The sequence below is a fragment of the Limulus polyphemus genome, unplaced genomic scaffold (genome assembly GCF_000517525.1).
Source record: "Limulus polyphemus unplaced genomic scaffold, Limulus_polyphemus-2.1.2 Scaffold7035, whole genome shotgun sequence".
In the NCBI taxonomy this organism is placed as follows: domain Eukaryota; kingdom Metazoa; phylum Arthropoda; class Merostomata; order Xiphosura; family Limulidae; genus Limulus; species Limulus polyphemus.
The window spans coordinates 18316-30378 of NW_013672645.1; the positions used below are offsets into that span (position 1 = coordinate 18316).

Here is a 12063-nt window from a genome sequence, read left to right on the forward strand (position 1 = left end):
TGTTATTCTAATTTAAATTGTTTCATTGCTGTTACAGTGTCTCTCCGTATCGAAAAAGTAGTGTCTCAGTTTTTACTCTGGAAATGTGATAGCCCTATATCTATAAAAATATGAATAATTGGACAACACATCCACCTTGACATTCGTAAAATTTCTCAGCAAACAATAATTTAAAGGACCACTTATTTTCAACTCTACAAATAGAGCGACTAGTCACGTGACGTTTTTAACAGTTAATCATTGGTGCAGAGCGGCTAAAGTCAAGCACCTGTCCTACTTTTGTGTTTACTCTGCTAGATCTGAAAGTTCGGCAACTGCCGCAAGGAGAAACATTGAGGTGACGTGGCACAAATCTTGGCAAAGAGAGAGTAAGCATATTAGGTGTAGCGGCAAAAAAGGAGGTTTAGACATATTTAAGGTTTGCATTTGACAGGTTCTACCAATCACTCTGTGCTTTGTTCAGGTAAGCTTTAATCCTGAAGATATACTCGTATTAGATAAACACTTTAAGTGTTATAACAAAATTTCGATACATTTATTTAATATACTTTTTACGTCTATTTACTTAAGTTCAATTTTATAATACTTGGATTCATATAAATTACGTCACCAGCAATACTACTACAGTATTAAATTGTGCTGTTAGTGTTAATGAATTTAACATATTCTCAATTATTTCGTCACGCTATTTTTTAGCGAACGGATATCTTCCCAACTATATTAGTAAATAAATAGCTAATAAAAAGTTTACTGAAACATTAGACAGGCCACGTTGTACTTTAGTAGATGGAAATTACTAGTAGGAAATTTATTTCTGAAATTATTAAAAAAAATCACTATTGCGAAATAAAAAACCCAGCAAGAAATACTTGTTATCAGAACTACACATTAGATACTGTTGAACTTTTTTTATGAGGTTGTTAACAGTTAACATAATTGACAGTTTTAACTCTCACTGTTGTTAACTGGAGAGGTGGGAACTGACAGTAAGGAAAATATGTTTTCTTATATCTTTCGGGCCTTTTCTGTTCCTTATAACGTTTTTCACTTTTTGATCATTCAAGGCTCGCGTTATATTGAATTCTAATTCAGAAAATGAAAGTTCCACATTGCGAGTATTACATACTTTACAATTCATATACGTACTAAAATTCTTAATTTACCAATTTTGTATCAATGTCAATTCCTTGACGCAGTGAAAAAGTGATAATTTCTGTTGTTTTGGTTACAAAACGCGACTGTAGAACTGGATTTGTGTAAAATTTAGACAAATATATTTGTTCAGTGTTGCCCTTGCATGTCTCAACCCAGTGTTTCAATATACACATCGTATCTTGCTAAAAGCTAGTACCTCCCACTAATTATCGACAAGGCATTTATTTTAGTAAACAAATCAGCGTTGTGGGAGGTTAGTAGCTTTAAAACAATCTATATTATACTTTCCCGTGCGTTAGTTCTTGTTGAACGCGAATTTTATCAAATTGGGGAAAGCCGACATTGTTGGGCTAACACACAAATTTCATGTAAAGTCAATAAGTAAAAGGAAATCATTCAGATAAAGCATTTTTTTTATATTTTAAACAAAAAGTCAGTAAAACCATTATAGTTCAATAATTACACTCACTCCTCATCGATAGTAAACAGTTACGTCTTGCACCATCGTACTTGACACTTTGGTCAGCTACAGTGTCGGTCTTTAAATTATAATTAAAGTTTTTTTCATCTTATGCGTTATCATACATCATTAATATGAGCTTACTGTTTGCTTAGCATCAGTGTTTGTGTTAATAATGCTTTATTACATTTATATAATGTAGTCAAACTTTTATTTACTTGTAATGTATATGTGATGTGCAGTTTTCGTCATTACTGAACAAAGAATATTTACTGTTCAAAATATCAGCAAAAAAGAAAGCAAAACAAAAGAAAAATTGATTTGACCTTCGTTGAAGAACTCCATTACCGTCCTTACTAAGTTTGAAGCCCGTTATTATTACGACACTATCAAACAGCCTTACAGCAAATTTCTTTGGTAATTATTATGGTCATATCGAAACGAAAACACGAGAAACAATGATACATCCAAACACCGTGAACGGAGGAAACTTTGACAAAATAAGTGTATGAAAATCGAAAATAACCGAAATATTTTGAAAAAACGGCATAAAAATGACATGAATCTATGAAATGTACCATAGAAAACTATATAGAAATGTTGTGATTCGAAGTTACATATACGTAAACAATATAAACATTGGGCAGCTGTTTGATAATTGTTCTATCATTTGCTAATAAAATCACCCGTTACTTCTTATGACAGAGAATAAACCCAATGTACGAGTTCATGTTCCAGCAAATTCTTGTTTCATGGTATATCATGTCTTTTATTAAATTAAAATATTTCAAGATGTTATTGTGTCGAACAAGAAAATACTGGCGTTTTTACATTGCTGGATGCTTTTTTTGTAGTTGCATATTTGTCTCAAAATAACTCGGTTATTCTATATAGTCTGTAATGTTTTTGGTGTTTCAGAATTGTTTATAACCATATATATATATATATATAATTTGTAAATGGCTGAGAAGTCGCTAAAGCAAAACAAAGAATAACATTTGTAGAATATAAAAACGAAAACGTTGAATCGTAAAGCATGTTTCTCTCGTTCTTTTCTGTGTTTCCTTTTGATCACGCGAGTTTAAAAAATGCGATATTCTGTATACTTGTGTCTCAATCACTTGGTAGTTGTCTAACGCACAAGTGTTGCAAAGTTTATTCGCTAAATTTAGATTTTTTTACAGCCTGCAGCTTCAGGTGACCTCATTATTTGTACAAGAACTAGATTTTAAATAAGCGGTGATTCGACCTGAATTTACTACATGAATGCTCTCCGTATACAAAATTATAATTCATGGCACTTTAGTATTTTTTTTCTTAAACTATACATGAGGGTTTAATTGAGAGCTTGAACAAACAGTGTGGCAGGTTTATAGTTAATCCTCTATTTAAAGACGCAGACAAAATTAAATGTAAATTTTAAGGAACTATGAGCGTGATTTATATTGTAGGTAATCCTACAAGTATGGATGGACAGTAGAGGTAGATCGTGTGGCATTATTGTGGGGAAGTAACGTAGGGCTTAATGGGAAGAAGCTTAAGATGTGGCATTACAGTGTGAAAGTAATCCAGGATGTAATGAGTAGAAGCTGTAGATGTGGCATTATTGTGTGAAAGTAATGCAGGTTGTAATAGACAGAAGCTAGAGATGTGGCATTATTGTGCGAAAGTAATGCAGGGTTTAATGAACAGAAGCTGGAGATGTGGTATATCTGTGTGAAAGTAATGCAGGATTTAATGAACAGAAGCTGGAGATGTGGCATTATTGTGCGAAAGTAATGCGGGGTTTAATGAACAGAAGCTGGAGATGTGGTATATCTGTGTGAAAGTAATGCAGGATTTAATGAACAGAAGCTGGAGATGTGGTATATATGTGTGGAAGTAATGCAGGATTTAATGAACAGAAGCTGGAGATGTGGTATATCTGTGTGAAAGTAATCCGGGAGTTAATGGACAGAAGCTGGAGATGTGGTATATCTGTGTGAAAGTAATCCGGGAGATAATGGACATAAGCTGGAGATGTGTTATTTATTGTGTGACACTTTTGGTGGAAAATATAATCATCAATAAAGTCAAATAACATTAATGGTGATATACTACTCGGCGTCTGCTCAAAATGGCATCAGTAATAATATAATGTGGGAAAACGTCATTCGTAGTAATGAAATTGGTAAAAATGAGAGGAATTTTATTATGAAAAATCATGGACATAGAATTTTGCTATGTTATTATTTTTCCGTTTAAAAAAAAAGAAGTATACAATTGTTATAATGCATTTTTTCATTACTATCGGTGCCATTTTTACCAGTGCCATTTAGTGTTCGTTCTATACATCCATGGGGCTATTAAGGTTACATAGGAATTATGGTGAAACGTGCTACTTTAATTAAAATGTTGTTGACTTTGTTTCATTTTGTTATTAACAGGTTCATAGCTAAGTATTTTGACATCCATAGAACAGTTTGCTACGATAAACCACATACATAGTTATTATACATACATATTAGTGAATTTTAATGGAACTGAAGTAAAATTTCTACTCAGATCTTCAAGGGCAAACTTGAATATATAACGATACCGTAACTTGTTTGTACAATGGTTTTTCCTGTTTCGAAACTTAGTGGGAAAATTACTTCTTGGTTGAAATCATGGACGGAACTTAACACTTATGCAGATTCTCATACGAATAACTGGCTCTGGACGGATACTTAGTAAGAAGAATGGTGTAATGGTACTTTTTTGCAGCCCTTTGTTCTGTCCATGTATCAAACTAGACTGACTCTTGTATATTTCAGGTATGTTTCGTAATGCGTTATACTTTTTTTTTCAGTTATGCCACTCAAACGTTTTGGAATAGTTTGGGCATTCTACTTATTGTTGTAACGTTGAACTTTTGTTGAGCTGGCTGTTTTAGATTATTTGGTGAAAATAAGGACAAGTCCAGTCCACGTATCGACAACAGATTAGTTTATTTACTCCGTAACGTTGGCTACATCAACCTCACTTGGACATAGTTGTATTTGTAGGCTTGAGTTCACAAATAACGTTTCACTTTCAAATTCAACAGATTTGCTCGGTGTTTTCCAGACTTTTTGGCGCTACCTCCTGGGGACGCGTACTGGTGGTTGGAGGGGTGGGGGCAACCTTTTGGAGTGCCCAAAAATAACAACGGAAGAAACAGAAGAGTTGGAGACAACGATAACCAAACAAAACTGTCACTATTCTCAAAGCTTCTATTATTTTGCTCTTGCGTTTACTCACTCCTTACAAGCGTTTTTTTTTTTTCATTAAAAAAAGTATAAAAAATTGGCAAAGAAAATGTCGGTTTTGCTGTTATTATTTTAATGTGAAGGGGAGACTCTTTTGAGTGAGTCTTTCCCTGAAAGAGAGTACAGAAGGTCCAATGGTACTTTACATTTTCCACCAATATAGTGATGATGGTGTTTTGTCTGTAGCTTCTGACCATTTGGTGAAATAGTACATCAAAACCATGATGTAGCTATCCCTACTGTTGCTCTGAGGCTGAGTACCAAAACACATTGATAGCAATTCTCCCAAATGGTGCTCCAAAACATACATGCAACATATTTCACTGATCTTTACACTCATAAGATAAATCAAAATATTTACACCAATTCTCTTCATGCACCCAACCCAGTAGAAGTGCTTTTTTTACCCTCTCTAGTATCTTCTTAACACCTAACTGTCCAGTCATTGGAAGGCTGAAGAGATGATGGAGTGTTGCAAAAGTTAGAGACTGTGGAAGTACCATTTGTAGTCATTGGTTTTCTTCACTAGTATCTTCCCATTTTCTAGATATTATCAAATTAGCATAATAAATCCCACTGTAACCAATACATTTTTGTCTTCGGCTGTATGGAGCAGCTGTTTGTCATGAGAGTATTTCTACAATGTTCTTTATCCACTGAATAGTTTGCTTGAAACTCGTATCTTTTGCCAGAGCATTTTTCAGTTGAGTGTTGAAGCACACTAGTTCTTCATCGTTACTTGTATATGTCACATTTTGGGCCATACTCTGCTGTAGTTTAGGTTATAGTCTATTTTCTGTTTCTCTCTTTTCACAGTGATTACATTCTTCAGCAACACATGGTCTACGGAAGAACACATCACCATTTTCATAGTTCCATTCAGGGAAATGCACCCTATTAAAGTTGTACTTCCAGATTTTTTTGGACCCGGCTTGCTTCCTGTCTTTCTGAAATATATAAATTCACCAGCCATTTCAGTGCTGAATGGTCTGTTCTTCGTGTAAACATTTCCCAAGTAGGTAATAATATAAATTACTTATAGCTTGAACAACACTTAGTAACTTTTATAATGTTGTACAATTCCTCCTTTTTGTGACTTCATTGCCTTGCTATAATACCAGTCACGTGTTTTATGGTAAAACTCCTACCGTTGAAAAAAATCACTGGTATCTGTATATAAAATTCATTGGATATGTTAATATAGGAGCATGGTCAATTCCTGTTTCAGTTTATCGAATACTTATTCTTAAGCAGCAATCCATCAAAACTTGTTTGGCTTTTTAAGTAAATTATGTAGACGATGAGCTATGTCAGGGAATGATGTTACAAAATGATGATTATAAGAGCACAGTAAAAGAAATCATCTTACTCGAAGCAGGTTCTTTGGTGTTGGCCAATTCTGGACAAAGTCAATATTTGATAGATCTGTAGGTATTCTCTCTCTCCTGACTATATGTCCTAGGAAACTCACCAGGTGATGGAACGATTCACGCTTTTTCGGATTCAGCTTAAGGTTCTCTTTCTTCAACCAATTCAGAACTTTCCTTAGGCCATTAATGATAGTCTTCCGATGTAAAATTATGTTATCTAAGTAACTGAGTACGGCGTTTCAGAATAGTTAAGACAGAACACACTCCATTAAATGTTTAAATGTAATAGGTGAATTACGTAATTAAAATGGTAACACAACAAATTGTCCCAATCCATTTCCTGCTTTAAAAGGTCTTCTCTCTCTCTCTCCTTGCTTTGTCGACTTGCACTTACCAATGTCCACTGTTAAGATCCAATGTCGAAAACCATTTTGATCCAGATTGAGCATCCTTAGTAAAATTATTCTTTGGTAATGGGTAGGGATCTTTCTTTGTGACTTTATTCACCTTATGGTAGTTCATGCAGGAACTTGTGAATCCTTCCTTCTTATTCACAAGTATAGTAGATGATGCCCAAGGACTAGTATTCAGTTCTATCACTTATTTATGACTTCTGTCTCTGTGAAAGCCTTTAACCTGTTTTGAAAATTGGAATCGTTTGGTTAACTGTAGTGGGCTGCATCTCCAGTATCAAACTTTGGAGATGTTTGTTTGGCCTAAGTCATGAAGTTCACTAGAGAAGATATCTTGATATTCCGTGAGCAAATTATGTAATTTCAGGCATTGATTAGGCGTAAGAACTCTACAGCTCCAGTAACACACTTCTTGTAAATGAGGAGGTAAGCTGTCCTTGTGTATGGATTTGACATCAGACTTCCCACATCTTCCTTCAAAGGATGACTTCTTCTTATATTCTTTAATGTAGAAGTAGTACTTGTAGAACCTCACATCTTAAAATATCCCACCCATATTTGACTCGAATTTTACGATTTGTATTCATGACTCTAATGATGAAATCTATATTCATCATATGCATTGGAGTTCTACACTTGAATATTTGGTTCTACTAAGTCTAGTCAGTAGATATAAATTTATTTTGAACAAGCTCTACCATTTCACTTCTTGGTGGTACAATGACTGCTCTTCTTGTTTTGTCACAGGAAGTTCAACTTCTGGGGTAGTAATTGTCACGTAGTCCACTGTGAAACTGTTTGAAGCTAGCCTAACCTCGCATCCATGTCTCCACATGAAATCGGTTCTAAATATGCACTCTTCCTCGATGACTATTATCCACACATCATGAGGTATGGAGAAATTTCCTACAGTTTGGATAACTTCTAGTTTGCCTCCTACTGAAACTTTATGTCCACTTGCTATTTGCAGCACTCCTTCTTATTTTGTTTATTTCTGGTTGCAAACCTGGTTGAATTATTGGAGCTGTAGAATCATTGCAAATCAATGTAATGCAAGGCTTCCCCTCAATAAACCTCTGGACTGGTTTCTTTAAACATTGAACTTCTTATCTCATTTTGGGCAGATGGGATATTATCTAATGAACTCTGCCCCATAAGTCAAGCTAATTCTCACTTCATAATGTCTGGTTAGCCCTTTGTTGTTCCTTCAATCTGGTTGAGCTCAAAGGTTTATCCTTAGGGTATTGTCTTATTAGTATATCAACAGGTGTTGATTCCTCAGAGTCTCAGTGATAATAGCGAAGTTCCCACATCACTAACAGTTTCCTGTTTTTGTTATCCTTTAGGGGGAGTTCTTATTCCCTTAAAGCTTTTGTCTGCAGTTTCTGGCAATATGCTCTTTCAAATTACACATCAAACACCTATTGCCTTGTGGTTTATTTTCTCCATTATGTGTAACTAGTTGTCAAACTAATCCTTTTAGTCCATCTAGTTGGAGCTAATGTTTTAATACTGCCCAATATAGCAATCCTATAACTTTGATATAGTATCTTTAGCTGTTTATCTGTGACATTAATGTACTTTCATTGCCAGCTACAGAGTTTCCTTCAGTATAATTCTCATACTCTTGTCTGTTATGGCATCTATAAATTGGTCATATGTTAATAATCCATCACTTTAAGAGGAGTATCTAGGTAAAATAATTAGGTAGCCTTTACAAATCTTCTACAAGTTTGGCTAAGGTCTATTCCTTTTTCCAAACCTTGCTCTGGATACTTCTTTCTAGTGTGTTACTTGAAGAAACCAGTTGCCAATGCTTATATTTTTACAGTTCTTGCCTCGAAGGTTATTTAATGGTGTTAAAACTAATACTTTAAAATGGACATTAAGATGAATAGGCCTGATGTGCTTTCCATGGTTTCTTTCCATCATAGTTCATTGGTTTTTCAATTGCACAATGTTGTTGAATTAGCCAACTAAATTCTAGAACTGTATTTGGTAGTGACTTGGTTGACGTAGTCTAGAAAGGTCCTGCGGTAACAGATGTCACAGCTGTAGTGGTAACACGTGTAGACCAAATAGGTTTTTCCTATTCTATATTTTGTTGTAAGTGATGTATTAGGTTGAAATTCTTGATAAGGTACAGAAAGAAAGGTAGCTAGTTTAATCTTTTCACTTACCATTTTGGTTCTCAAATGTTTTATTCTCTCACTGACATTCTTGATCTTGATATTATAATTTTTTTTTTGTATTTTATAAATGTCTTTCTGTTTTTCATTTTTGACTTCATTGGTGTTCTTTTGTAATTTGTTTTTGACTTTGTTTTGATGTTCTTTTGTGCTTCTTCAACCTTGTCATTACAACGTTTTCCATATTTTGAAATCTTATGATTGTGATCTTTCTGTACATCACCAAGCTCCATTGGTCTCGTCTTCAGTTGGATTTATTTTTATTTTCAATTATACTGTAAATATTACGCCTCTTTCTTTTCACTCCTCCCTTAAATTCCTGTCTCCCACTTTTTGATTTTTTTTGTCTTCTTATATTTTTCTATCTTTTTCTTCTTGGGTATTTTTTAATTTTCTGTCTCATTCTTCTTGACTTTTTTAAAATAATTTCATCATCTCCATTAACGCTTCAGTCTCGCTCCTTGATCATATCGTCGTCATATTTAATAATTGAGGTTCAACTTCAAGAATATTCAGTTTTGTTTTACATTCACTAAAATAATCCCACCCCTGACATTAGTATTGTAACATTGTTCTTTCGTTGGACTGGTTATTTTAAATTATTTGGTAAAAATAAAGCTAAGTTCAATCCATGTAATGATAACAAATTAGCTTATTTTTTTTCTTAACGTTAACTACTATCTAAAAACAGCTTGGCCGTTAAAAAACCGTGGTCAAGAAAAACGTTATTTGTTATACAAACAGCGACTAAAAGAATTGATATCAGAATGCGGCCAAGGCCAATCAATATTATTGGATACATAGTTTAAAATTGTATGCTAAAAAGTAAGCTCTATACTTGGTTTAGAATTGTTTTATCATGTTTGTCAATTTTATTAACGATAGTACAAGCATGAGTTACTTGTCATTTGGCTGTTTTTGTGCATGTTAGTAATTTTAAAGTAATTTTCCTAGATTGCTTGTTAGACTTATGGGCCTGTAATTTTCAGGGTTAATCGCTGATTTTCTTTCCTTCTGGAACATAAGAACATAGGCCTGTTGCCAAGCAGTTGGTATGTATACTTCTTTTAGGAATAAGTTGTATAAAGGTGTGAAATGTTCTAATAATCTCAAAGGGCCTTTCTTGAGTAATATGTTTGAAATTCTGTCTTGTCCTGGTGCTTTGTTTTTCAAAAGTTTGTTTTCTTGGACTTCTGCTAGTGTGGTAGGTCTGATAAGTTTTTGTTGTGTAGTCGTGTTCTGCTTCTGTTGTTATGTTATTGTGTTGAATGTCCTTAGTGAAGTGTATTGTATATATATTACCATTGGTTGTGATATAATCATTTACTATATTCATGAAGTGGTTGTTCATGTTTGAGTCGTCTGGTGTTTTGAAAGTTTTTTGGACTTGTTCTTTAAACGCGTGTGCTTTCTGTTTATTTGTATATGCTAGTTTATTATTATGTTTAAGTATAGGACAGGTGGTGATAGTTGTTTTCTTTGACTTTATAGCTTTTTTTATATGGGACCAGAAATCTTTGGGATCTGTTTTTGTGTTTATTGGTGTACAGAAGGCGTCCGATTTGTATGATTTTAGTAGCTTAATGTCGTTTGTAATTTTATTTCTGAGCATATTTATTTGCGTTTTCGTTTGTGGGTCACCGGTTATCATATATTCTCTTCTTAATCTTCTTCGTTCCTTTATTTTGTTGATTATGTCAGTGTTTGTTTGCCATTTGGTCTGGGTATTGTTTATTGATACTTTTGGTATACATCTGTCTGCTGTTTTTATGAGGCTCTCTGAGATTACTGAACAGTACCTGTCTATATATAGGCTACTAGTGGCTGTTTTATTCGGGCAAAAATTTAGACGATTGCTGAGGTTTAAAAATTAAACATGCTCGACATAAAACAAATTGGGTGTGCGAAAACGAACAATATAGTCAGATTCGGCTATACTATATCTCAGCAATGGTTTTAAGGATTCGTTTCATTTTTTATGTGCTAACTACTAATGTATTGATGGTTTTCAGTCTCGAATTTCTAAAATGTAGCTGTTACAATGGTTGAGTTTCAGAGGGGTAGATTTTGTACACAATCACGTCGTGTTAAAACACGCTCGCAGGTGGCTCCGTGTTTTGGAGCGCGTGTGCTTACTTTTTCGTTGGCCGAGCGACTCAACTGAGTCTTGTTTATTAGTACTTGTAGAGTGTGGATAGTTGTAGTTGGCGTAAGTTCACATTTAACGTTTTCGTTTTAAAACTTAACAGATTTGCTCACTAATGGTACTACAACTAACTAAACTTACTTGTACAGTTTCACGGTTAATCGATCGAGTAATTGATTGGGTATTCTGAAACTACTTTTATAAACTATTTGACCGTAACGTCATGCGTCTTTTAGTTAACATAAATTAAAACATTGAAAATATAGATAATAACAATATATTAGGTTTAAGTAAAAGTAAATTTAATACTAAGGCAACTCTTCAAACTTTTTCTCAATTTGTTTTTAGTGAATACAGACTAAAGAAATAAATATATGATATTTTAACAGACATTTTGGATGTTTAAAGTGAGTGAATAGGGATACTAGCTTGCAGTTATTGTAGTTGCTGTCTCTGGTTTTTCCCCTTGCGTTATTTTACTGACTTTCCTTGTTGTTTCAAGGTCAGTAGGCGGGTTATTACAAGATCTATGCATAGCTCTAAAACAAGTTCTAATTATCAATGTTAAAAATGTTAAGAAATATCAGTACCACGTTAACTAGAAAATTAGTTTTCTATCTTTTAGGACCGGATTAACGCAGAGGATTACCCCCAAGTCTGTTATAATAATAAGAAAATAAGTAATAATGAAAAAAAGCTTATTTTCTTCGTAACTTACAATTTAGAAACGCGCCTAACTTGTCTTGAATCTGCTAAAAGAAAAATGTTTCTTTGTTTTTTATTCGCAGCGAGGCTGGTCTTCAAATCGCAATTTCTGCGGCTATACAGTGACGGGTTAGGTTGGGAAATGCAAACAATCAGACCGCACTGTTGAGATGAAAAACAAAAGGGAAATATATGTACTTAATACTTATTTGATGACGAGGAACCCACTTTGAGACTAATAATGGCTGGAGACGGCTTAAATGGGTAATGAAGAAAACTTTAATATAAGTTTAACATGACAGCAAATGTACAACGTTTCGACAAGGTTTTGTCGAAACGTTGTACATTTGCTGTCA

General features: G+C 34.0%; 1 protein-coding gene across 1 annotated transcript in view; it reads left to right on the top strand.

Moving 5' to 3' along the window:
* Positions 1-341: 341 nt before the first annotated feature.
* The window catches only part of LOC106474292 (3 beta-hydroxysteroid dehydrogenase type 7-like), a gene marked incomplete at its 3' end in the record, with an annotated part of 22246 nt that continues 10524 nt past the window's right edge, over positions 342-12063 (top strand). Inside the window, exon 1 of the mRNA XM_013934980.2 lies at positions 342-463. The remainder of the gene's footprint in view (positions 464-12063) is intronic.